Raw genomic sequence first — 27,071 nt, 5'->3', positions numbered from 1 at the left:
TATGGTCCCCCGAGGCTACCACTAGTGATTTCTTTCTTTTTCTTTTTTTTTTTTCTTTTCTTTTCTTTTTTGTTTTGTTTTGTTTTATTTTTGGGTCATACCCAGCAGCGCTCAGAGGTTACTCCTGGCTCTGCACTCAGAAATTGCCCCTGGCAGGCACTGGGGCATGCAAGGGAAACACCCTACCTCCATGCTATCTCCCTGGCCTCCACAAATGATTTCTGAGCATAGAGCAAGAAGTAATCCCTGAGCGCTGCCAGGTGTGACCCAAAAACCAAAAAAAAAAAAAAAATCTTTTTTAAAATTAGAAATTAGACTGAAAAATGTCATTACTACTTAATTTTAAATTAAAACAGAGCAATACTACAGCTAGTAGGGCATTTGCCTTGCAAATTGGAACCTGACTCTAATCAGGCACCCCATATAGTCCTTAAAGCCAGCCAGCTATAACTTTTGAATACAGAGCTAAGAGTAACCCCTGAGTACCTCTGGGCTCGGTATGGCCCCAAAACAAAATAAAACAAAAAATCAGAGCAAAAAAGTGAGAAATACCAGTTTTAAAATTTTTTATGATTATGATGATGATGATGATGATGATTATTATTATTATTATTACTGGGTTATCTTACCCTTTTCACTTAAGAAAACTTTGTATTGTTAAAAATGATTTCTAGGAATAGTGTGGTAGAAGCCAACAGGCATTTATTTAAGAGTGCTCTTTAATAGTAATGTGTTAGGGTTATTTTGCTGTAGTCCTTTTTGGAGAAATAGGAAGAATGAGACTGAAATAAAATAGATAAAGGTGCAATGCCACTTGATTTCCTTGTTGAGAATTCAAAAGCTGAGATATGCTCTAATAACTTTTATCTAGGGGAAATCATATCTTGGCCTAGGGATAAAATCTGGTTTCTAAAATAACTCCAGGAGCAGCATGCTCAGTATGCATAATTGTATGCCCAATAGTATATTAAAAACAAAACAATGTTCCTGGATCCCTAAATATGCCCTTGCAGTGATAAAAAAAAAAGCTTTTAGTGTTGAATACCAAATTAAATTCATGATTAGTAACACTGGACAGTTTGAAAGCTTGATCAGGCTAGAAATAGAATGACTCCTCTAAAGTGTTACTTATGAAATCTAGTTATGATGGTGATTACAATGAGGTTTACATATAGTTTGTATTATATTCCTAATGTCATATTATAAAATTGTCATTTTTCAGTAACTTAGTGTATATTTCATTTTGAGGTTTCATACAAAAAATGTGCAGTAACATACATAAGGGAAGAATGTTTTGTGCTCAGGAATCACTCTTGGCAGTGCTCAGAAGATTATGTGCTTCTGGGGATTAAATCTGGATTGGTTATATGCAAGGCAAGTGTCCTGTTCACTGTGCTGTCTCTCTGGCCCAAGAAAAGCATGCTTTTAAAACTGCTTTATGCCATGGTTGTTTTTGTGGACACATTTCTTCTACATTGACATTTTTGTTAATGTCATCTGTTTTAAAATGATTTAAAAATAGCACAAAATGTTTCAAAGAATCAGTCTCATGGTCTGATGATTTATAGTTCAGCCACATTAAATATGAAGTTTTGTTAATAATAAAATACTTTTTAAAAAGAAAAATAAGGGGTGGGCCAGGAAAATGCTCAAAAGGTTGGAGTGAATGCTTTGTATATAGAAAGTCCAAGTTTGGTCCTCTGTGTACCAAACTGGGAGTAACCATTAATACCTAAAAAAAGAAAAGAAAGGGAAAAAAGAAAAGGGAAAAAAGTCAGAGAAGGAGGAAAGGAATGGATTTAGAATAAAAACTCACTGATTAGATAGGTGAATCTAGTGATCGTATTTTTCACTCTATAAGATGCATGCAGTTTTTCGATGTCCTCCTCCCCTGTACTCAGGCTTCAGCTCCAGGAAGCGTTCACTCCATAAGACGGACTTTGGTGGAGGAGGGGAATGCGTCTTATGGCACGAAAAATACAGTAGTTGTTGTCGACACTGTCAAGTAGAGCAGCACAGACAGATTGAGTGTTTATAAACCAGTAACTACAGTTAGAGAGGACACATACAAATTTTAAAGCATCTAAATTTTCTCTTTTTTTTTTTTCCTTTTGGCTTTTGGGCCACGCCTGGTGGTACTCCTGGCTCTATGCTCAGGAATCTCTCCTGGCAGGATTTGAGGCACCATATGGGGTGCCAGGGATCGAATCCAGGCCAGCAGTCTACAAAGCAAGTGTTCTACTCATTGTACTACCACTCCAGTCATGATTTTTTTCCTTCTCTATGCCAGGGATTAAACCCAGCATCTCAGGCTTGCAAAGCATATGCTGTAACACTAAGCTCCATTCTGTTTTTTGTGGGATTTTAAAACATTTACTTAAGGACATATCTTCTCAGTATACTATAAATACTAGACACTTTCATGGACCTGAGTATATGTACTTCAAGTTTTGTAAATTTACATTCTAATTATTAGGAGGTTGAACCTAGTGCCTCACACATGCAAGGCATGTGTTCAACTACTGAGCCTTATTCTTAGTCTTTGTATTTGTTTTTATAAAAACAGCAACAATGAAGCAATTAAAATATTTATTTGCTATAATAACAGGTTTATCTTGAATCACAGAATAGTTGATTTTGTATAAGTAAAAAGTAGAGGGGCCTGAGCGGTGGCACAGCGGTAAGGTGTCTGCCTTTCCAGTGCTAGCCTAGATTGGAGTGCATTTTGATTCACCAGTGTCCCATATGGTCCCCCAAGCCAGGACCAATTTTGTGTGTGTGTGTGTGTGTGTGTGTGTGTGTGTGTGTTTGTTTTTTTTTTTTTTGGGCCACACCTGGCGGTGCTCAGGGGTTACTCCTGGCTGTCTGCTCAGAAATAGCTCCTGGCAGGCATGGGGGACCATATGGGACACCGGGATTTGAACCAACCACCTTTGGTCCTGGATCGGCTGCTTGCAAGGCAAACGCCGCTGTGCTATCTCTCCGGGCCCCAGGACCAATTTCTGAGTGCATAGCCAGGAGTAACTCTTGAGCGTCACTGGGTATGGCCCAAAAAACCAAAAAAAAAAAAAAAAGAAAAAAAGAAAAGTAGACAGAAATACTATGTCTATAATATGTTATAGTTGTTTTGGCAGGCTTCTTCAGTAGTTTGCTGGACCATGTGGTGCCAGGAATTGAACATGGATCCTAGTCAAACATATGTCAAATATCCATTCTTCTTCTTTTGAATTATCTCTCCAGACCCTTAAAATAGTACTGGGGGGTGGGGATGGGCATACCCAGCTTTTTTTTTTTTTTTTTTTTTTTTTTTGGGCCACACCAGGTCACGCTCAGGAATTACTCCTGGCTATGCACTTAGAAATTGCTCCTGGCTTGGGGGCCATATGGGACACTGGAGGATCAAACCACGGTCCATCTAGGTCAGCCACGTGCAAGGCATATGCCCTACCACTGTGCCATCACTCCAAACCCATACCCAGCTATTCTGATTATGCTGAGGGGACTGAGAGTGCCAGAGAGTGAACTAGGGTCACATGCAAGGCAAGTGCCTTAACCCATATACTAAATCTCTGATCCTGAAATGGTATTTTAAGATAACAGTTTACAATCACTTATGGTAATTTTATGGGGGGGACACACACCCAGTGATGCTCAGGGCTTAGTTCTTACTCAAGGCTCTATACTCAGGGATAACTCCTTGTGGTGCTCAGGGGACCATATGTGGTGCTGGAGAAAGAACTGTGGTTGGTTGTGCAAGGCAAATGCCCTACCCTCTACTCTCTCTACCCCTATAGTAAATCTTGTTATGTGAAAGATAATTAATAAATGAAAGAAGTTAAATAACTCAATCTAGTTTTATTTTATAGCTTTAATGAACAAATAATTGGATAAGGTTAATAGACAAAAAACAGAATTTGAGCAGAATGGTAATAGAGTGGGTATGTTGCTTGCCTTGCACATGAACTTCCTGAGTTTGATTTCTAGAACCCCATAAGTTGGTCTCCTGAGTCCTACCAAGGGTGATCCCAGAGTGCAGAGCCAGGAGTAAGCCTTGAACACTGCTGGGTATTGTCCAGAGACTAAAAAAAATCAAAAAACCTAACAAAACAAAACAAAACTACACACACAGGGAAGATCAAATGAAACAATTTGAAGTAGAAAGTGATGGGGAGGAGTAGCCCCAGAAATTCTGAAATGATATTGATCAAAAAACAACAGGGAGAAGAGAAATCTTTGAAGTAAAGGAGGCCTGTATCAGCAGGTGAGTGTTATGATGGAATAGCATTTATTTAGTAGTTTATCAAAATAGGAACTAGGGTATGAACCAGCATCTATGAGAATGTAAGAAGATAAGTATGGAGAGAAGAGTAAGCGTAAAATCCAGACTATCAAAAACGAAGTAAATTAAGAAATTAATTAAATTATTGTAATTTTCCCAGTCTCTACCTATTTTTAACCTACAGTTTAAGTTTTAGTTTCCCATATACATTTAAATTGTCTCTTGGATTTCTTAATTCAAGAGTGGCTCAGGAGGCAACCTGGCCACTTTGCCTGGGCAAGTGGTTCAGTGCAGTGGTTCAAGGATGGGGTTACTCAGGTCCTGTTGTGCTGGTCATACCTGGGCCATGTAGGGAGTGCTGGGGAACTCGAGAACTATACCGATGGTGACAAGGGCTGTATTTGACTGCTTGGGGGAACATGTGATGCTGGGAATTGAATTGCATGCATAGCATGTACCCTAACCATCAAACCTTGTTGTCTGAATTCTTATGGACAGTAAAGATAAAATTCATGCTTACTTTCAGAACATAGAACTACTTAAACTGTTTTTACACTAAACAATTACTTTCAGATCGTAGAACTACTTAAACTTTTTACACTAAACAGTTATTTTTGTCATTACTATTAGAGTTTTAGTTCCACCAAAAATCAACTAGGTTCTAAAACAGAGTTAAAATGAATACATCCTAAAATCATCTTACTTAGATAGTGAGCAAATCTGTAGGCATATGATTCCTCCACTAAATCCTATTCTTTTTATTTAAAAAAAAAATTTTTTTTATTTGGGTCGCACCCAGCGGTGTTCAGGATTTACTCCTGGCTCTGCACACAGAAGTCACTCCTGGCAGGCTCGGGAGCCATATGGAATGCCGGGATTCAAACCACCATTCCTGCTGGATCTGCCGCTTGCAAGGCAGATGCCCTACCGCTGTGCTATCGCTCTGGCACAAAATCCTATTCTTGATTAATTCCACTTGTCAAGTGGGAGATCTTCTATACTTGAAGTTTAATTTAATTTTTTAAAACTTGGAGTCATTGGGGCCAGAACAATAAGTGAGTAGGCATTTGCCTTGAACATGGCCTATCTGGGCTTGATCCCCGGCATCCCACATGATCTCCCAACCCTGCCAGGAGTGATTCATACCCATAGATCCAGGAAGTATCTCCCTGAACACCTCCAAGAGTGCAATCTTTTTTTTTTTATTATTGGTTTTTGGTTTCTGGGTCACACCCAGCGATGCTCAGGGGTTACTCCTGGCTGTCTGTCGGCTCAAAAATAGCTCCTGGCAGGCACGGGGGACCATATGGGACACTGGAATTCGAACCAACCACCTTTGGTCCTGGATCGGCTGCTTGCAAGGCAAACACCGCTGTGCTATCTCTGGGCCCTGTGTTTTGTTTTTTTGGTTTTTGTTTTTTGGGCCACACCCGGCAGTGCTCAAACAGTGCAATCTTTAAAAAAAGATTTGGGGGCCCGGAGAGATAGCACAGCGGTGTTTGCCTTGCAAGCAGCTGATCCAGGACCAAAGGTGGTTGGTTCGAATCCCGGTGTCCCATATGGTCCCCCGTGCCTGCCAGGAGCGATTTCTGAGCAGACAGCTAGGAGAAACCCCTGAGCACTGCCGGGTGTGGCCCAAAAACCAAAAACAAAAAAAAAAATAAAAAGAAAAAAGAAAGATTTGGGGTCATTCTTTTAAATTTTATTGTTAGAAACATTTTACTTCTGGGCCCGGAGAGATAGCACAGCAGCGTTTGCTTTGCAAGCAGCCGATCCAGGACCAAAGGTGGTTGGTTCAAATCCCGGTGTCCCATATGGTCCCCCATGCCTGCCAGGAGCTATTTCTGAGCAGACAGCCAGGAGTAACCCCTGAGCACCGCTGGGTGAGGCCCAAAACAAAAAAACAAAACAAAACAAAAAAAACATTTTACTTCCCATCTCTTGTTTTTACAATGACTGTCGGTTGATACACACTTGGTTGTGGTGCCCAAAATTGGTGATGGGACTTAGGGGCTGGAGCAATATCACAGCGGTAGGGTTTGCCTTGCATACAGCCAACTCAGGATGGACCCCAGTTCTGTTCATGGCATCCCATATGGTCCCTGGAGCCTGCCAGGAGTGATTTCTGAGTGCAGAGCCAGAAGTAACCTTTGAGTGCTGCTGGGTGTGACCCCTCAAATGGGAGGCTGGTTATGGGGCTTATTGGAGGTCAACTCCTTTTTTGCAGTGCACACATGCTGTAATTGTGATGCTTATTGAGGGTTGCATATTTTAATTGTGGTACTTCCTGGGGTTGCACATTTTGTTGTATCAGAAATCCTAAATGGCAAAAATCTTTGTGATTGCACTTGGGATGTTGGGAAGTTCTAAGGGTCGAACTTGAGGCTTCATCAGTGTTATACTAATAAGATAAATGCTTTAATGCTGGGCCCCTGTGAAGAATTTTAAACCCAGGCTCTCAGAATTAACTTATTCTTTAAAAATTAGATATCAAAAAAGTTATAATATTTATCAAAGGGTTTAGGATTTGAGCTCATGCTGTATAAACCCTTTTAGTTTATTATGCATATTTTACTATTAGTTCTTTTCTTTTTTTTTTTTTTTTTTTTTTTTTGGTTTTTGGGCCACACCCGGTGACGCTCAGGGGTTACTCCTAGCTATGCGCTCAGAAGTCGCTCCTGGCTTGGGGGACCATATGGGACGCCGGGGGATCGAACCGCGGTCCGTCTCCTAGGCTAGCGCAGGTAAGGCAGGCACCTTACCTCCAGCGCCACCGCCCGGCCCCCCCACTGTGCTTTCTTAATGCAAGTTAATGGGTGTATTCTGCTTTAGCAGATGTAAGTGTATTTCTTTTTGTTGAGACACTAAACATTTCTAACATTTCTAAACATTTGTTTAGACACTAAACATTTCTAACATTTCTAAACATTTTCCTTGATTTGAAAATTATACTGTTAATTTATATTAGCTTGAGTAGATCAGAGAAGAAATAGGATCAGCGTCCACTTTATTAAACATGTACTTTCTTCACAAAGTAATACTATAAAAAATTGAAATAAAATGCTTAAAGTGTTTAAAATGCCTTGGAGAGACTGTCCTTGTAATCAGTGCCATTCAGTTGCCCAAAAGGCAACTGTTTAGAACAACAGAAACTAGGAGTCTGGAGCAGACATCACATCTATAACTGCACTCTTCTTCCTGAATCATGATCAGTAATGCAGTTACCGTGCCTTGCTGAGTTTTTTCTTCTTTTTCTAGTGATCAATACAATCAATACTTGTTGCTTGGTGGTGAAATTCATTGGCCCTCTTATCTTCAGTTATTACATTGAAGAATCCAGTTGGTAAAGATGGTTCTTAGAATTTTTTTCTTTTTTTTTGAGTGGGGGGGTCACACCTAGTGATGCTCAGGGATCCTGGCTTGGGGGACCATATGGGACTCTGGGGGATCGAACTGTGGTTCGTCCTAGGCTAGTGCAGGCAAGGCAGATGCCTTACTGTTCTGCGCCACCGCTCCAGTCCCAATGCTTAGAATTTTTTTCTAAAGTGTTATTTGAATTGAATGATATTGAAACTATTAAATTGATTATCATTTGCTTCAGTTGGAACAATTAATTGATTTTCAGGAATAATGACTAATTTTGCAGATAAATACATTCAATAGATAATTACTTACATTAAAGAAATGTTAATTTTCAAATAAGTGATAATAGGAATAACTAGAAAAAAATAAAAGTTTTTGTCTTGTTTTGCAGGGGGAACTTTCTAAACATAAAGGTATTGGAAGAAATAAGAAAAACAAATCAAAAGATATGTTACATAAAATAATTTCATATCGTAAACAAAAACTTGAACATTAACGGTAATTCAAGAAAAATTGCAGCTAATCTGGAAAAAATTAAGCCCTTATATATGATAATAAAATCCTTATATATGTTAATAAAATCCTTCTATAAATACTAAAAAGAACTCAATAGTTGACTGGAGAAAATAACACAGAATAGATAATATAATTTGAATTAATTGACTTAATGAAGTGTTAGAGATGTAACTTGTCAGTATACTCATATGCCTTGTATACATGAGACCTTGGGCACTGCAAGGAAAAATTGGACTAATAAACATGTGAAAAATATTTACTTTCTATCCATAAATAAAATACTATATACTAATACAATATATCATTTATTCACCTAGTTTATTATTTATTCACCACAATTTACAGAGCTTTGTAACAGTTTTATGCACGTAGTATTTCAATTCCAAACCCCCCATACTGTCAGTGCCCCTCACCAGAGACTTTAGAGTCCTTCCCACTCCCCAACTGCCTACTTTGCAAAATTTTTGTTTGATTATTATATTATTATATATTATATTATTTTATTATTATTATTATACTTTTTTTTTTTTTTTTTGGTTTTTGGGCCCCACTCGGTGTTGCTCAGGGGTTACTCCTGGCTGTCTGCTCAGAAATAGCTCCTGGCAGGCATGGGGGACCATATGGGACACCGGGATTCGAACCAACCACCTTAGGTCCTGGATCGGCTGCTTGCAAGGCAAACACCGCTATGCTATCTCTCCGGGCCCATATATATTATATTATTATTATGGGTTATAAGCTTTTACTAGTGTTGAATATGTTGGGTTTTATAATTTAAGGTAAAAAAAAACACTTAAAATGGTGCTAACTGGGGCTGGAGAGATAGTATGGAGGTAAAGCATTTGCCTTGCATACAAAAGGACAGTGTTTCGAACCCCGGCATCCCATATGGTCCCCCAAGCCTGCCAGGAGCGATTTCTGAGCATAGAGCCAGGAGTAACCCCTGAGCGCTGCCAGGTGTGACCCAAAACCTCCCCCCCCCAAAAAAAAACAAAAACAAAAAAACAAAAATGATGCTAACTTATGCTAAGATTATATTGTATGTCTAATATGGTAGACTTGGGTCTGGGGATGTGACTCACTCAATATAGCATGTGACTTGCAAGTCCTGGGTTTGATCTAGGCATCTCATTGCAAGCAGAGTGAGTGGCTCTGGCTGAAGTCAGACTTTTCTTCATTCATATTGGCATAGTATTTCTGAAAAGATTCCCCCATTTATAAATAGGACTTTTTTTTTTTTTGTAAGGAAGAAAGTTTAAAAAAATAAAAAGAGGGCCAGAGAGATAGCACAGCAGTAGGGCAGTTTGCCTTGCATGCGGCCGACCTGGGATGGACCTGGGTTTGATCCCCGGCATCCAATATGGTCCCCTAAGCCTGCCAGGAGTGATTTTTGAATGTAGAGCCAAGAGTAACCCTTGAGCACTGCCAGGTGTGGCCCAAAATTAAAACAAAAAGAAATAAAAGGGTGTTCAAAGAACATAGTAAAAAATAATTAAGCAAAAAAAATAATTAAGCATACATAAAATTGAAGACAATACTTTAGAATTTTCTTTTTTTGGGTGGGGTTTGGGTTTTTGGACCACACCTGGCAGTGCTCAGGGGTTCCTCCTGGCTCTATGCTCAGAAATCGCCCCTGGCAGGTACAGGGGACCATTGGGATGCCGGGATTCCAACCACCATCCTTCTGTATGAAAGACCTTACCTCCATGCTATCTCTCCGGCCCCAGAATTTTCTTTTTATAAAAATTTGAATGTGTATTATCTCCTTACATTATTTGAAATAAAATATTACAAGTATATTTTCTGTGGTTGCTACTGTAAGAGTAGTTTATTTTTTAATTATTTTTTATTTTTATTTATTTATTTATTTATTTATTTATTTATTTATTTATTTATTTTTGGGGGGGTTTTTGGGCCATACCTGGTGGTGCTTAGTGGTTACTCCTGGCTGTCTGCTCAGAAATAGCTCCTGGCAGGCATGGGGGACCATATGGGACACTGGGATTCAAACCAATCACCTTTGGTCCTGGAAGGGCTGCTTGCAAGGCAAACGCCGCTGTGCTATCTCTCCGGGCCCCTATTTTTAATTTTTTAAAAAATATTGAGGTGCTATGATTTACAGTACTGTTAAGTGATGGTTTCCTATGAGCATAATTCCACAAACAATGGTTTTAAACAACAGCTGTGGTTTGTTCCTCCATATTCCATATGATCCCCAAACTCTACTAATAGTCCCCATGTATAATTGGATCTGGCCCCAAAACAAAAAAATTAATAAAACAATAAAGATTTATTCTCATATTTCTGGAGGGCAGAAGTAAAGAAGTCATATCACTGGACAGAAATCAATATATTGACAAGATTATGCTTCTTACTGAGGGTTCCAGGGAAAAATCTGTTATAGGCCTTTCCACTTTCTGATGGCTCCTGGCATTCCATGGCTTGTGGCAGTTCAATCTCTGTATAATTTTCAGTTTCAGTCATGTTGCCTTCTCTTCCTCTTCTGGTGTAATATTCCTCTTTATGACCCCTTTTCATCAGTCTTCAACCTGTGGTGCTTGGTTGCTTTCCTGGTTCTGTGCTTGGATGTTGTTCCTGGTGTTGTTTGGAAGACTACAAGGTGCTCGGAACAGAACCCAGGTCTCCTGCAGGCAAAGCATGTGTTCCAGCTCTCTGAACCATCTCACTAGTCCAACTCTCTGCTTCTCTTTTATAAGAACACTTTTGATTGTAGTTAGGATGATTCACAATAATACTTTGAATCTATCTTTCTTTTTTTTTGGTCCTAAATTAGAATGTTTAAAAAATTAAATTATAACAATTTTTTTAAATTGAGGAAATGCTCGTTTATGAGCTCATGTGTTTTAGGGGTAAATTTTCACACTTTTTCAAAATATGTTACCAAAACAACACTTACTACCCAAGTACCAATATCTCTTCACCAGAATTCATTGAATCTCTACTCTGTAATCTGAATCAAATGGTTTATTTTTGTCTGTTTCCTTTGCTTATATATATTCCACAGGTAAATGTTTTGTGGGGGCACACACAGTCTTGCTCAGTGCTTGCTTCTTGCTCTACATCAGGGGTCTCAAACTCAATTTACCTGGGGGCCACAGGAGGCAAAGTCAGGGTGAGGCAGGGCCGCATAAGGGATTTCACACAAAAAAGTCCTTAAACGTCATTATTAACAGTTTTAATTATTTCTTCTGAACATGAATAGAACATTGAGTGAAGATCATGAACAGTTCTTCTAAACATGGCATCTTTTGCCTATTCCTTGCTGCCAGAGACTTGACAGCGCTTCTTCTCACAAATCTGAACCACATTTGGCTTTAGAGAGGAAGCAGTTGTGACCCTCAGTATGGCTTGAAGATGATCATCATTAAGTCTAGACCTGTACTTTGACTTATTGAAGTTCAATGTGGAGAATAACTTTTCACACAAATATGTGCTCCCAAAAAGGCACATGGTGTGCTTGAACATTCGGGAAAGCTCAGGGAAACTGGGGGGCAATTCTCTCAAAAATTGCCCATGCATGTCTGCTTTTCCACTAATCTCCCTGACCTTGGCTTTGAGATCAGAGTTGCACTGCAGGTCAATGAGCTTCATTTGAAGCACAGGAGGGGCACCTTGCACATCAAAGGAAAAGGGGTCCACAAAAATTTGGAAAGTGGCTCTGTGCTTTTTGAAGTCTGCAAATCTGTGATCAAATTCCTTCTCTAGCTTAAAAATTGCATCAACATATTTTTCAGGTATGCCTCCATCCACAAGTTCCTTGCATGCTGGGAAATGGCAAAGGTTTGTCTGAGAGAGCTGGCATTCATAACAAGTTTTGTGGAGAATGCTCTCATGTTGTCTGAGGCAGCACTGATAAGATGCCCTGGGCCTTGTAACATCTTGTTTAGTACATTCAGCTTATGTGTGATGTCAACAAGAAAAACTAAGTCCATGAGCCATTTGTGATCACTCAACTCAGAAACAGCATTCCCATCCTTCTCCATGAAGGCTTTCACTTCTTCTCTGAACTCAAAAACTCTTTTCAGGACATTTCCCCTGCTGAGCCAATGTACCTCGGTGAAATAGAGCATATCTCTATATTCTGACTCCATTTCCTCTAAAAAAGCATGGAACCTCCTGTGCTTTAAGCCCCTGGATCTGATTTGGTTGATGCATTTCACAACAACAGACATCACATTGTCACACGGCAGGCATTTACTGCAAAGGGCCTGCTGATAGATAATGCAGTGAAGAGCAGTGGCCTTCTCTACACCCTCCTCTTCATGTTTTTTTTGAACAAGTGCCACTAGTCCATTTTTCCTCCCTGTCATCAGTGGTGCTCCATCGGTTATTATTCCAACAAACCTCTTCCATGGCAAACCTGCATTCTCAATGGCATTACACAGATGCTGAAATATCTCATTAACGGTGGTCTGGCCATGCATTGGAATTATTGTGAGCAGCTCCTCTGTCAATTCAAAATTACAATCAACACCATAGACATAAATTGTGAGCTGCGCAGTGTCTGTTATATCTGTGCCCTCGTCAAGAGCAACTGAGTATGCATCAAAACATTTAGCTTTCTCACACAGTTGATGATAAATGTCACTTGACATGTCAGAAATACGGTCTGCCACAGTGTTGGCAGAAAGGCTGATTTTGCTAAACTGACCTTTCTTTTCCAGACAGATAATACTTGTAGCCTGTAACATGCATTTTTTTTTTTTTTTTTTTTTGGTTTTTGGGCCACACCCGGTGGTGCTCAGGGGTTACTCCTGGCTGTCTGCTCAGAAATAGCTCCTGGCAGGCACGGGGGACCATATGGGACACCAGGATTCAAACCAACCACCTTTTGTCCTGGATGGGCTGCTTGCAAGGCAAACGCCGCTGTGCTATATCTCTCCGGGCCCGTAACATGCATTTTTTTTTTTTTTTAACAAACTCTCCTTCTGTGAATGGTTTCCCTGCCTTAGCAATCATCTCACTAACCAAGTAACTAGCTTTGACTGATACAAGATTCTCTTTGGTTGCTTTCTTGAAGAAATCTTGTTGCCTCATTAGACATGCTTTAAGACTGGCAACCTGCTTGGCTCTCTCATTTCCTTGATATTTTGCACATTCCTCAGCATGTTTAGTTGAATAATGGTGTTTCAAGTTGTATTCCTTGTACATTGCAACTTTCTCTGAGCAAATAAGACATGTGGGGATGCCCCTGTGCCCAACAAAGAAACACTGTGTCTCCCACTTTTCCTGAAATTGTCTGTGCTCATCATCAATCTTTCTCTTCACTGCAGGCTTTGATGAAGTCATGATGAAGGTATGACAAAATCTAATCCTGTAATAAACTTCTCTCCCTTCTTTCCCTTAGGCCTCCGATAATGCAAAGGACAGCGGGCAGGAGCAGTGGAAATGACGTCTGTGTTAGGCGCAAGATATTCACAATTATTCGCTTACCGAATAATCGCAATAAAAATCGCATTAATAAGAAAAAAATCGCAAAAAATCGCATTAAACATTTGCATACCCCGAACGGAACTGCTTGGGGTATGCGAATGTTTAATGTGATTTTTTTCTTACTAATGCGATTTTTATTGCGATTATTTGGTAAGCGAATAATCGCAAATACTGCGATATTTGAAGGCTGGCCGTGGGCCACAAATGTTGTATGGAGGGCCATAAATGGCCTGTGGTTCGCGAGTTTGAGATTCCTTCTCTACACACATGGATCATTCTTGGAGAAGATTGGGAAACTCTCTGTAGTAACAGGGATCAAACTAGGGTTGACCACTTATAACGCAAGCACATTACCCTCTGTACTATTGCTCCAGCCTGCCTGCCTTCCTTCCTTCCTTCCTTCCTTCCTTCCTTCCTTCCTTCCTTCCTTCCTTCCTTCCTTCCTTCCTTCCTTCCTTCCTTCCTTCCTTCCTTCCTTCCTTCCTTCCTTCCTTCCTTCCTCCCTCCCTCCCTCCCTCCCTCCCTCCCTCCCTCCCTCCTTCCTTCGTTCCTTCCTCTGTGATTTACAAAGTTGTTCATAATATGGTTGTTTCAGGTATCAAATGTTCCAACATAAATCCCACCACAGTGTGACCTTTCTTCACCTATATACCTTATTCCCACCACCATAGCCTGCCTCCTTGCAGACATCAAATTCACTTATTTGTTGTAACACAAAAGCAAATGGAATGATCAAAACTTAGATAAAAATATGAAAACTTTATAAATTTGTATGCTATCCTTGCACAGGGGCAGTGCTGATTTTCCCTGTATTATTTCAGTTTTATTATAAGTGCTGTCAAAATGCTACCTTACTGAATTTCTTAACATTGAATTAAAATTAATGGCTTTTCTGGGCAATTCCCACTTGGTTTATGAGAATTGGTGGTACTAAATTTTCAAGATGAGGAGACTTTGTAAAACTCAAATTATATTGTGAAAGTAAATGAATATATGAGAGTTAAGATCATTGACAGCTAAATGATCTTTTGCCATAACAGATATTTGAGACAGAAGTTGGTTTTCAGAAGTGACATATGGGAGTTGTAGATTGAATTAGATTTGAATCTAATCTTTGGTTTCCACCCAGTTCTTTTAGTTTCAGTGTGCCACCTTGTCTCATTTCCAGAGCTTTCTTAATAGTCCATTATAGCAGTACTTCTTGCTTCTCCTCTTTCTTACTTCTCAAAACTATCCTTTTAATATGATGAATTGGCAGCTTGCTTTGCAACACCAAAGGGACCAATGAATTTGTTTTTTGAGTGACAGAAAGGGAGGGCGTTTTTATTAATCAAAAGGATTCTGTAAGTAATAAAATGCTTGGTAGTCTAAGAAAACAGATTTTGAGGCAGGACAGGCTTCATACCACTCAACTTATTTTATATATATATATATATTTGAAAAAAGAAATTGAGTTAAAGAAGCAAAAGAAGTTTACATAGACATTTAAAGAATGTATTTTAGGCATATAAAGAGGGCTCAACAGGCTTTAAGAGAATGCTTTGCTTGTAGGAAGCTCATGTTACATTTGCAACACCTGTTCCCTGAGCACTGTCAGGAATAACCCCAGAGCACAGACCAAAGAGTAGTTCTTGAGCACCAAATGTGTGGCCACGTCTGTCCCCAAAAGAACATTCAAAATCTCAGAAAGGAATAGCACAATATGAGTCTTAAATAGGACATAGTAGACGGTTCACTTATAAACTCAGGAAATGGATCTTATGAACTCCATAACCAGACCATAGTTTCAGTGAAGAGTGTGTAGGAGAAAGAAAAGCTATTATGACATAGGAAGCACTTAGATACAGGTAGCTTAGAGCATAATTATAGATACAGGAAGAGGTGGATGAGGTCATTACCACCTCTGATGGAGAAGTTGGTCATGATATGCCTTCCCACAATATGCATTCATGGAAACTACCAGTCGCAGAAATGTATGCAATCACTATTATTTACTTAACTGCTATGTATCACAACAGTGATTATTCATCATCAAATTATTGTGTTTTATTTTATTAGAATACTGTATAACCTTTAGTTATGCATGTTATTTAGTTGCTCATAATAGAAAAATTGGTGGATAAGTGTATAAATAGGCAAGTCTTATATCACCACATCCTTTACTGCAATTTTTTAATGAAGCATTGTGCTAGACTTGAGTAAATGCCAAGATCTCAACCTAAAGAGGTTTCTAATTTGATGGGGGAATAGAAAACCACCATAATAAATGATGCTTAGAAATTAAAAGTGTAGGCAGGACACATAGGGAACATTTGCCTCAGAATGAGAGTAAATCAAGGAAAGCATTCTGGAGAAAATAACAGTTGAACCATCTTGAATAATAGCTAGGAGCTTGCTGGATACAAACTGAAACTTAGGGGCATTATAGGTTAAAGAATAAAATGAACACAAGTAGAGTTTCTTTGCACTTATTAAACATGGTTTAATGGCATGGTACTGTATTTAATCCTTGGTTCAAAGAACTTGAGAGACTTTCAGACGCTTTAGTCTCTTCACCTTTCGCCACTGCATCTCCCCCACCCCCATTTAGAAATCATATATATTTTTTCAGCCTCCATACCTCTCAGAATTTAGGTCTTCATTTTTCTTTTGGTTTATATTATTAGGCTCCTAATAATACTGAAGCTTCCAGCCATCTTCCTTTTCTGATTTTGCCATAACACTTTTATGCATGGCATACATAGCCTTTATGTTATGGTTAGTCTAGTCGTGATACTCCTGCATCCTTTATCAGACAGCACTATGTACCATAGTATATCTTCATCCTTTGTTCGGCTACTTACTGTTTTTTCAAAGATGCCTCATTTAGTGATTCTTTAGGCATTTCTTTCCTTTTCTTTGAAAATATATATGGCATCAACTTCTCTCCATTTTTTGTTTGTTTTTAGGCCACACTTGGCAGCGCTCAGGAGTTACTCCTGGCTCTGTGCTCAGAAATCACTCCTAGCAGGCTTAGGGGACCATATGGGATGGAATCAAACCCTGGTCCGTTCAATGTTGGCAGTGTATAAGGCAAATGCCCTACCACTGTGCTGTCTCTCTGGCTCTCTCTCTCCTTTTTTTTTTTTTTTTTTGCAGGTCTAGGGATTGAACTCATGGTCTTCTGGAGGCTTGGCATGTTCTTTACCACTTTGTTTATCCCTTGCTACCCCCAAATTTACCATTTTAAAAGTGAGTTCTTTGGGGATTTCCTTTCTACCTTTCTGTTGTTGTGATGACATGTGGTTGCAGTGCTTTCCAAAAATAATACACTTTATTACCAATGTGTGCATGCTCAACAAGAGACACTCATTTAGTTGTGCTGCTTGCACATATTCTAGTGCTTGCTCAGGGGTTTCCTGTGGTGCCTACATATATGCTCATGAGAAGTCACACTCCTAACTGGGGTGCTTGCTGGGAAGTGGATACTTTATCTCTGTGCTCATACATACCTGGCTGTATTGGAGATCGAACTCTGCTGAGATTCCAGAGAGTACCAGATAGCAACACTGCTAGACAGTGGTCAGTGCACAGAGGCAACACCTGTTATCAAATTATCATGGTGTTACAATACGAAAATGCCTTCTGTATACCTATATTTATTGCAGAGCTAGTCACAGTAGCCAGAATATGGAACAACCCAGATGCCTGACAACAGATGAGTGGCTAAAGAAACTGTGGTACATTTACACAATGAAATACTATGCAGCTGTCAGGAAAATGATGTCATGAAATTTTCCTATACATGGATGGACATGGAAACTATTATGCTGAATGCAGTAAGTCAGAGGGAGAGAGACACACACAGAATAGTCTCAATCATCTATGGGTTTTAAGAAAAATAAAAGACATTATTGTAATACTACACAGAGACAATAGAGATGAGGACTGGAAGGACTGGCTCATGATATGAAGCTTACGACAGAGTAGTGAGTTCAGCTAGAGAAATAATTACACTGACAACTATAATGACAATAGTAGTGAGAGAAATAGAATGCTGTCTCAAATACAGGCTGGGGTGGGGGAGGAGGGAGATGGGGGACATTGCTGATAAGAATGTTGCACTGATGAAGGGGGTGTTATTTCTTTTATAACTGAAACTCAACTACAAACATGTTTGTAATCATGATGCTTAAATAAATATATTAATATAAAAATTTATCATGATGTCAGCTACAAGGCAAAAGCTTTTGGTCACTGAGCCATCCTGTGAAGCCCCAAATTGAACATTTTTGGTGTTTAATTTGGTAACATTAAAAAATTCACAGTATTGGGTAACCATTAACTCTATAATCGAGAGCTTTTTCATCTTCCCAAATGGAACATCATTGCCTCTTTTTCAGGCTGCTTCCTCTGACTATGATCTCACTGCCACACTTGTTCTTCCTATAGATTTTTACAGTCTTAGTACTTGTGCCATCCTGTTTGAGAAATATCCCCCAATTATTTTAGACCTGAGTGTGGTGATTAGGATTTTATATGTGTATATATATTTGTTTTAGTTTTTGTTTTTGGGCCACACTCGGCATTGCTCAGGGGTTACTTCTGGCTCTCTGTTCAGAAATAGCTCCTGGCAGGCACGGGGGGCCATATGGGACACCGGGATTCGAACCAACCACCTTAGGTCCTGGATCGGCTGCTTGCAAGGCAAATGCCGCTGTGCTATCTCTCTGGGCCCCAGGATTATATTTTTGCTGTTTTGTTTGTCATTCAGTGCCAATGTGGATACATTCTTATTTTGACACACCTATAACATGGTTACTACATGTTACTCTCCTCCAGTACACTTGAAGTATTTGAAGAGTTTGACTGAGCCTTTTATCTATGCATCCTTAACTTCTAGCGCTGTGCCTGCTGTGAATAAATGATTGGATGCAGCTTTCTATCAGCTATGCAAATTAGTTCTTGCTCACATGCTGTTATTGAATGAAAATCAGGGAGTAGGTCTAAATTTATTTCATAAACATAGGTTCTTTCCCCTTCCCATTAGATATTCATGAAAATTTGTTTTTGAGGGCAGCTTTGAGTATGTAATTTTGCAGGCAATTGCACAGACTCCTATGTTTATGAGTTAAAATGTGAGTGATGGGTTGAGTTAGAAGTGTATAGCAACTGGGTGGGAGGGACAAAGATTAGGGAGAGTAAGATTTTATGAGATGCAGAAATAAGTGTGATCTTATGCATCCAGAATAGTGAGTTTCTAAGACTGCTTAAAGAAAGGAGATGGAAATCTTATTTTGATACTGTGAGTGGGAAATCATTGAGAAGACATTAAGATTGAGTCAAGGTACTATGCAGATCTTAAAGGCACAACAGTTTCTTTTTTTTCTCATTATATTCATTATTTCCCCTGAGAACAGTAAATAGATAGGAACAATTCTTAAAAGACATAGAAGTTATTAAGTGTAATTTGAAGCCCCTAATTTCTCACAGTGGTAGTTTGATGTATTCTTATTATATCTTATTCTGAAGTGAGTTTGTCAAAAGGAGTAAGATAGAAGGCTCTAAAATATGCCTTAAAATTATATATTTGAACTTGTCATTCATGAATTTTTATTTCATTTCCTTTTGCTTTAAATTGAGTGAGGTAAAATCCTAAGCATACCACTTAAAATTCTGTTCAGCCTGCCGCTAAGCTAGAAAGGTCAATCTTCGTCACTTCATTTACACTGAACAAATATATTTGTGGCAGCAAGAGATCTGAATAAAAAAATGTAATCTAGTAAAGTGATTCAATTGTCTAATCAGACATATGACTTGAACATAATGTGAAGGGTCCCTGAAGTTTTTTTAAAAAAAAAAAAAAGTTTGAAATCAGAAATTACTTTCTGGTGCGGCGACCTGGCCTTTGGGAGTCGCCCCAGGAGCCGGACCCTGCGAGCCCCCTCTCCCCGTATCTATCGTTGCACCCAATAAAGACCGGTTGTTGGTAAAAAAAAAAAAAAAAAAAAGAAATCAGAAATTAGCAATTGATACAACACAAATCATGTAGATATGTTTGGAATTTCCTCCATTTATTTTCAAAATTCGAGTCATACTCTAATTTTTTAAAAATTTACTTAACTTTATTTAAAAAGCATGTATCATTGTTGACAACATGTGATTATAATCTATTTGTTCCCAAAAATAAGAATAGGACTAACATACAGCCCAGCAATATCAGTTTTAAAAATTAAAATGTCTGCTTATAAGGTTTTGACCTAATTCATCCAGTGATCACCCATAATCACCATTTTACCAAAGGCCTCTATAATTTTCTTCAAGGATACCAACCTGACCAATCTTTAGTATGCCATTTTGGGGCCATATCACCAGGGCTTTTAGGATCACACTGTTTAACTGATATAACTGAATTTCTTTTTGCTACTAAAACATGTTATTTAAAATATAAGTAGCATTTTAATAGCATGCTTAACATGGAGTTATTTTTCAAACTTGCCTATCCAAAATTGTATTCATCAAAATACTAAATAATTCTATATTTTGGGGGACCACACACAGCAATGCTCAGGGGTGGGTTACTTGTGGCTGTATACTCAAGGCTCATTCCTGGAGGTGCTTAGGGATGCTTGAGGATCAAATCTAGGACATTCATGTGCAAGGAAAGTGACTGCCCACTGTACTGTAACTCCAACCCATCTCTGTTTTCTCTTAAATTTTTTTTTTAAGATTGGAGAAATAATTCCGAGCTTAAAATGCTTTGGAAGACCGTTTGGAAGACAGTTGCTGTGACTCTGACCCTTGATTTGAATCCCCGGTACTACAGATGAGGCCCTGAACACCAGGTGTGGCCACAAAACAAGACAAATCAGTTTAATCCTTGGTCCATACTTGAAACAAGAAGTAGCTCAAGGGCTATTTTCTGGGGAAACTATGCAGTGCCTGGGATAGAACCCAGAGCTCCCACATGAAAAGCAATTGCTCCAACCTTTGAATCATCTCCCAGCCTCAAGTTTGTATTTCTTGAACAAAATATTTGTAAAAGTATAAATAATTTAGAAAATACTTTTCAAGAAAAAAAAACATGTGGGCATAGCTTTTTCCAGGGAACTATGATGATACTAATAATTTAGGCAGTTTCCTGACTTTTTATATAATCAAATGATTCATATAAAAGAGTTATTCTGAACTATACTCACAAATGCAGTCACCATGTTCACACCAAGCCAGCTCTATAGACTCACTCTTTTCTCAAATGAGATGTAAACCAAGCCATGAAAAATCATGGATACACTGGCCATGCAGCAGAAAGATGGCAATCTTAGGAGATGGCGGGCCCAGCCCCCATCCTGCTGAAGCCACGCCTGCTGTATTCATCACGCAGAATCACCATTTTACCAATGGTTTCACCTTACTGCTCCTCTATGATTTCCTTCAAGGATACCAACCTGACCAAACTTTAGGTATGCCATATTCAGGCTGTATCACCAGGGTTTTTTGGAATGAATGTGGGCACCCTTCCCCATATCCTCCTCCTTCTGGGAAGCCTGGCTACATCCACAAATTCAGTCTCCATATTTGAACCAGGCCAGGTCCATAGAACAATCTGACCAAACTTCAGGTATGCTGGTTTGGGGGGCTGATATCACCAGGGCTTTTGGGAGCAGGAACCCTCCCTTTCCCCTGAATTCTCCTTTCTCCAGGAGTCCTGGCAGCTGTGAGCATACCTTACAAAAGCTGCAGTATTAATAATAGTGCTTTGAATTGCTGGACAACTTTATTTGTTTAATACTTTCATTCCTATAGGAAAACACCAATTTAACACATTGGATAGCTAACAAGAGCTTACTAAATCTTCTGCCATCGTATTAATGTCTTCATTGGAGATAAAGTAATTTTTACAAATGTGCTTGTTACTGTACTTTTTCTTTCTTTTTTAAAATTTTCTTCTCTTCCTTTTTTTTTTTTCTATTGTTTTTGTTTGTTTTTTGGATCACACCCGGCAGTGCTCAGGGTTACTCCTGGCTCTATGCTAAAAATTGCTCCTGGAAGGCTCGGGAGACCATAAGAAATGCCAGGGTTCAAACCACTGTCCTTCTGCATGCAAGATAAATGCCCTAACTCCATGCTATCTCTCAGGCCCCATCTATTCTTTTTTTTTTTTTTTTTTTTTTTTTTTATAACTTTTCTCTCACTTTCTTGAAACAAATGTATTATGGACAACTATGTGAAGCATTTTTTTTAAATAAAGTAAAAAAAAGGTGTGACTTGAAGACAAAACAGTGCAGAAAAAAACCAAAAAGAGCCAAATGAACAACTCAACATAACTCCTATTCTCCTTAGCCATCATCATTCAATCCTTTCTTAGCTCCTCTCCCTTCCCCTTTTTCTCTTTCAAACACCTTGGACTCCTAGAAATCACTAATATACTTACAATCTTTGTAGATTTGATTGCTCTGAATATTTCGTATATATGAACTCATACAATAAGCATTTCATTGTTTTTTACTTTCACTTAATTGTTTTCAAGATTTATTTATTTCAGTGTGTATTTATACTACAATCTTTTTATTATTGATAATATTCCCTTTTATGAAATTCATTGATGAGCATTGGTTGTTTTCAATTCTGGACTATTATGAATGGGGCTATATACATGTGTATACAAATAATTGTGTGCCCATGTATGTTTTTATTTGTCTTGTGATTTTATGCTATTCCCAAAATTTGAATAAACATTGATAATATCTTTTATGTATGTCTTTGAACATATATTCTTTTTTATTTTATTATTTTTTGGTTTTTGGGTCACACTCGGCAGCACTCAGGGGTTACTCCTGGGTCTATGCTCAGAAATCACTCCTGGCAGGCTCCACCGACCTTCTGCATGCAAGACAAATGCCTTACCTCCATGCTATCTCTCCGGCCCTGAACATATATTCTTGTGGAACATCAGTGTTCCTGCAACCACCCAAACCTGCCCGCAAGGATGGGGGTTGCCAGTTATTCATGGGTCAGGAAGAGGATTTAACCTGTAAAAGAATTTGGGAGGGGAACAGACAGGACTCAAGACCAGAATCTGATCAAGAGTCTTTTATTGCAAAGTTCACAGAGCTTATATACCAAGCCACAAAGAGGCAGGGGGGTGGGCCTGCCGAAAGAAATGTGTAACATGAAGGCATTTACCTTTAAAACATTTACAATTACCCAATGTTCTTACTAAACATAAAGTTAAACCTAGATCTTAAGTCATGCTTGAAAGATCAATAGGAACAAGGCTGGCAACATAGTTTAGCAAACCTCCTCAGGCATCCTGTTAGGTAGCACAATTTGTGCTAACTTTTTATTCATTTACTCATTTCCTAAGCCCCAGGGTGTGGGGCCTCAGAGGGCAGCTATACCAGGAAGTGCTGCAAAGCAGCAGCAGAAGCAGACCAAGGGTGTGGGGCTGTCAGGTCCTCCATGCTATCTCTCCGGCCCTGAACATATATTCTTGTGGAATATCAGTGTTCCAAAGAAAACAATTTGAGAAGGATTTCTGAGTGGTTTGCTCTCCAGTAATATGTGACGTCAGAAGAAAGGTGTGAACCCCAAATCAGTGAATCATAGTATTAAGTGTTGGATTCTCATTTCACAGATTTTTAAAATTTGAGTTTCATTGTTGTAGTTTATACTATGTGATAATATTTTCTTGGAAAGGGATAGAGAGCAGGTAATAATTTTAAAAGAGTCTAGACCATGAATGTTTCCTAAAGTTAGGCATATTGGTGCTGCCCATCCTGTCATCTGGGTTCTAGATGATGATGTAGTCTGAGATGCAATTGGGAATTGGAAGGGAAGGTTACTTTCTGTTTTAAAGTTTATTAACTTTAAAGATAGTGGGTTTCCAGGGGGTCCTGAATGATATTTTTCTGAAAAGGAGGCATTAGTTCAAATTAATTGGTGGACCTCTATTCTATAACAGGGTTTTAAACTTTTTCCCACTTAGACCAGAGAGTAAGTATAATGGGGAGAGCATTTGCCTTGCATGCCACTGAAGTAGGTTCAATTCATGGCACCCAATATGTTTCTCCAGACCAAGATTAAGCCCAGAGCACCACCAGGTGCCACCCCAAAACAACAAAATAACTTTTTCTATTCATTACCTCTCTTCACCTGAGAAATTTTGGGGAGGGGGTTTGGGCCACACCTGGCAATGCTCAGGGGTTACTCCTGGCTCTGCACTCAGAAATCTCTCCACAGGGCCAGAGAGGTAGCACAGCGGTAGGGTGTTTGCCTTGCATGTGGCTGACCTAGGAGGGACCTGGTTTGATTCCCGGCATCCCATATGGTCCCCAGCCTGCCAGGGGTGATTTCTATTTCTCTCCTGAGAAATTTTTTTTTTTTGCAGCTCCCCCCAACCCGACTCTATGATGTTTTTTTTATGAATCTTTATTTAAGCACCATGATTACAAGCATGTTTGTAGTTGGGTTTCAGTTATAAAAAGAACACCCTCCCCCCGTCACCAGTGCAACATTCCCACCACCAATGCCCCCTTCTTCCCCACCCCTGCCTGTATTCACAACAGGCACTCTACTTCCCTCTCTACCTGAGAATTTTTTTCATAAACCCAGGTGTGTATATGTGTATATATACACATGTGTACTGCCTACAAACCTTATATTGATTATATAATAATATATAATTTATTGCAAAATTTTAAGATTTTTCATAAATCCATCTTTAGTTACATGACTCCTATGGGATCACAATTCATAGTTTTAGAAGCTAAGATCTAGAAGATCTAAGAAAAACTTTTTAACACAATTAGGAAAGAACTGTATGATTTCTAGAATATTTCTGTGAGGCATGCAAGAATCTTCATAATTTATATTGTGATTACTTTGTATAAATTCACATCATGCTTCCTATGGTCATCAGAGCATAAATAGGCCAGATAGGAAAGACATTATATGGTATTTGCAGTTCATAGAAAACATAGGCAGTAAGCTCCTTAGCAAAGAGTATTTTTGATATCTTTGTGGACTCATTGCCAAAGGCAAGGAAAACAAAAGCTAAGATGCAATGCTAGCAGTAGAGTTCAAGCATTGTATAAAACCCTGGTTTCTATCCCAAGTCCCATAAGTTTGCCCTACTTCCTTGCATCCTAGCACTGCTGGCATTACTCTGGCAGCCCTTGAAGACCATTGCACTTGAGAGCACTGCTAGGCTCTCAAATTTTGCCAGAAATATCCCCTCTACACTCCCCAAGAAGCAAATCAGACTACATCAGACTAAGAAACTCCTGCACAGTGAAAGAAACCATATCGAAATGAAAAGGCACCCTACTCAGTGGGAGAAGATATTTTCAAATCATGTATTTATTATTAAGGGATTCACAGCCATAAAAACAAACAAAAAACCCAAACGACCTGATTAAAAAATGGACAAGCAGAAAACAGTATGCTAGGTTTTCTCAGTAAACTCAAAATTGAGCTGCCATATGACGCAGCAGTCTCATTTTGGGGTATAGAGGAGGGATAGAGTGGAGAATGTGAGAGGAGTAGAAATGAAGTATTCTTTTATTCCAAGCCTGAAGTTTGCCACTCCTGGGGGTTTTTTGAGAGAAAGGGATAGATAGATAGATAGGTAGATAGATAGATAGATAGATAGATAGATAGATAGATAAATAGATAGATAGATGATAGAAAGAAAGAAAAAAGAAAGAAAGGAAAGGAAAGAAAGAAGAAAGAAAAAGAAAGAGAAAAGAAATTCTCCCTCCAGAGGGGGCTGAGAGACCTGTAGATCCAGATGTGTGTGTGTGAGAGAGAGAGGAGAGAGGGAGAGGGAGAGGGAGAGGGAGAGGGAGAGGGAGAGAGAGAGAGAGAGAGAGGAGGGGAGGGGAGGGGAGGGGAGGGGAGGGGAGGAGAGGAGAGGAGAGGAGAGGAGAGGAGAGGAGAGGAGAGGAGAGAGCAGCATCTCGCAGATACTTTATCTCTGATTCCCTGATCCTGCTTTGATTTTTACCCTGGTCCCCCTCCCTCCAGCTGTCCAAGTTTTTCTTTTTATACTTCCGTGACAGGGGAATATCCAAGAGCAATATCTAGTCCAACTGCCATTACATGTGGGGTGCCCAAGGGGCATGTCCAAGTCCAATTACTGTTACATTAACAGAGGAGAAAAACAAATTTGAAAGGATGGGAAACAAGGGCCAAGTGGTCTCAGGTGCACTGGCAGAGTTAAAAAAAATGACAGAACTAAATATACAAGACAAAGTCAACAACAATGGAATCAAGAGACTAACAGTCTAAACTTAAAATGGACCTATGGTACTGACAATTTGGGGGGCAGAGGGGGCGTTTTGAGATGCACTCTGGGAACATTGATGGAGGATGGCGGTTGACAGTGGTGGTGAGATTGGCCTTGATTCATTGTATGTCTGAAATCCAACTATGAAGGACTTTGTAAATCACGACTTTTTTTTTTTTTTTTTGGGTCACAGTGAGCAGTGCTCAGGGGTTACTCCTGGCTCTATGCTCAGAAATTGCTCCTGGCAGGCTCGGGGGAACCATAGGGGATGCTGGGATTTGAACCACCGTCCTTCTGCATGAAAGGCAAATGCCTTATCTCCATGCTATCTCTCTGGCCCCACAATTGTTTTATTAAAGTAAAATTAAAGCCAAATGGACAGAGGATCTAGAGAGACAGTTTACCAAAGAAAATGTATAGGTGGCTAACAGACAAAAAATTTTCCTCAGCTCTTGTCAAGGAAATTCAAATCAAAACCAGTATAAGCTATCACCTCACACCACTTGAAATGGTCATCATTAAAAAGACAAGACAACAAGTATTGGTAAAGACGTGCAAAAGAGAGAGCCTATGTACAATATTGGTAAGAATATTATATAAACAGTATGAGCATTTCTCAAAAGGCAAAAATTTACATGTCATATGATACATAAATGTCACTTTTGCATATTCATTTGAACTATATGAAAACTAAGTTGATGGAATATATATGCATACTCATTTAATTGTAGCATTATTTCCAGATTTTATGAAATGATTAAAGCTTGGGCCGGAGAGATAGCACAACAGTAGGGTGTTTGTTTTGCATGTGGCCAACCTAGAAGATGGCGGTTCAATTCCCATATTGTCCCCCGAGCCTGCCATGAATGATTTCTGAACACAGAGCCAGGATTAACCCCTGAGTGCGTGACATCCCCCTCCAAAAAAAAAAAAAAAAAAACACCAAAAAAATCAAAGTGTAAGTGACCATTAATGAATTAGTGGGTAAAGCGGTGGTGTATATAAACAATAGAATAGTACTTAATTTAGGGCCCGGAGAAATAGCACAGCGGCGTTTGCCTTGCAAGCAGCCGATCCAGGATCAAAGGTGGTTGGTTCAAATCCCGATGTCCCATATGGTCCCCCGTGCCTGCCAGGAGCTATTTCTGAGCAAACAGCCAGGAGTAACCCCTGAGCACCGCCGGGTGTGGC

At 39.3% G+C, this 27,071-nt stretch overlaps 1 protein-coding gene and 1 non-coding gene across 5 annotated transcripts in view; one reads left to right on the top strand and one right to left on the bottom strand.

The window, feature by feature from the left end:
* Positions 1-27,071, top strand: part of FRMD5 (FERM domain containing 5) — a 383,704-nt gene that overhangs the window by 35,636 nt on the left and 320,997 nt on the right. The gene's annotated exons all lie outside the window — the stretch shown is intronic.
* On the bottom strand, positions 14,357-14,459 carry LOC126021762 (U6 spliceosomal RNA). The gene has a single exon (XR_007500236.1). It is a non-coding gene; the product is annotated as a U6 spliceosomal RNA (small nuclear RNA).

This window comes from Suncus etruscus, chromosome 10 (genome assembly GCF_024139225.1).
Source record: "Suncus etruscus isolate mSunEtr1 chromosome 10, mSunEtr1.pri.cur, whole genome shotgun sequence".
NCBI lineage: Eukaryota > Metazoa > Chordata > Mammalia > Eulipotyphla > Soricidae > Suncus > Suncus etruscus.
Note: the sequence above shows the minus strand (reverse complement) of the source record. Positions and strands in the feature narration are given on the sequence as shown.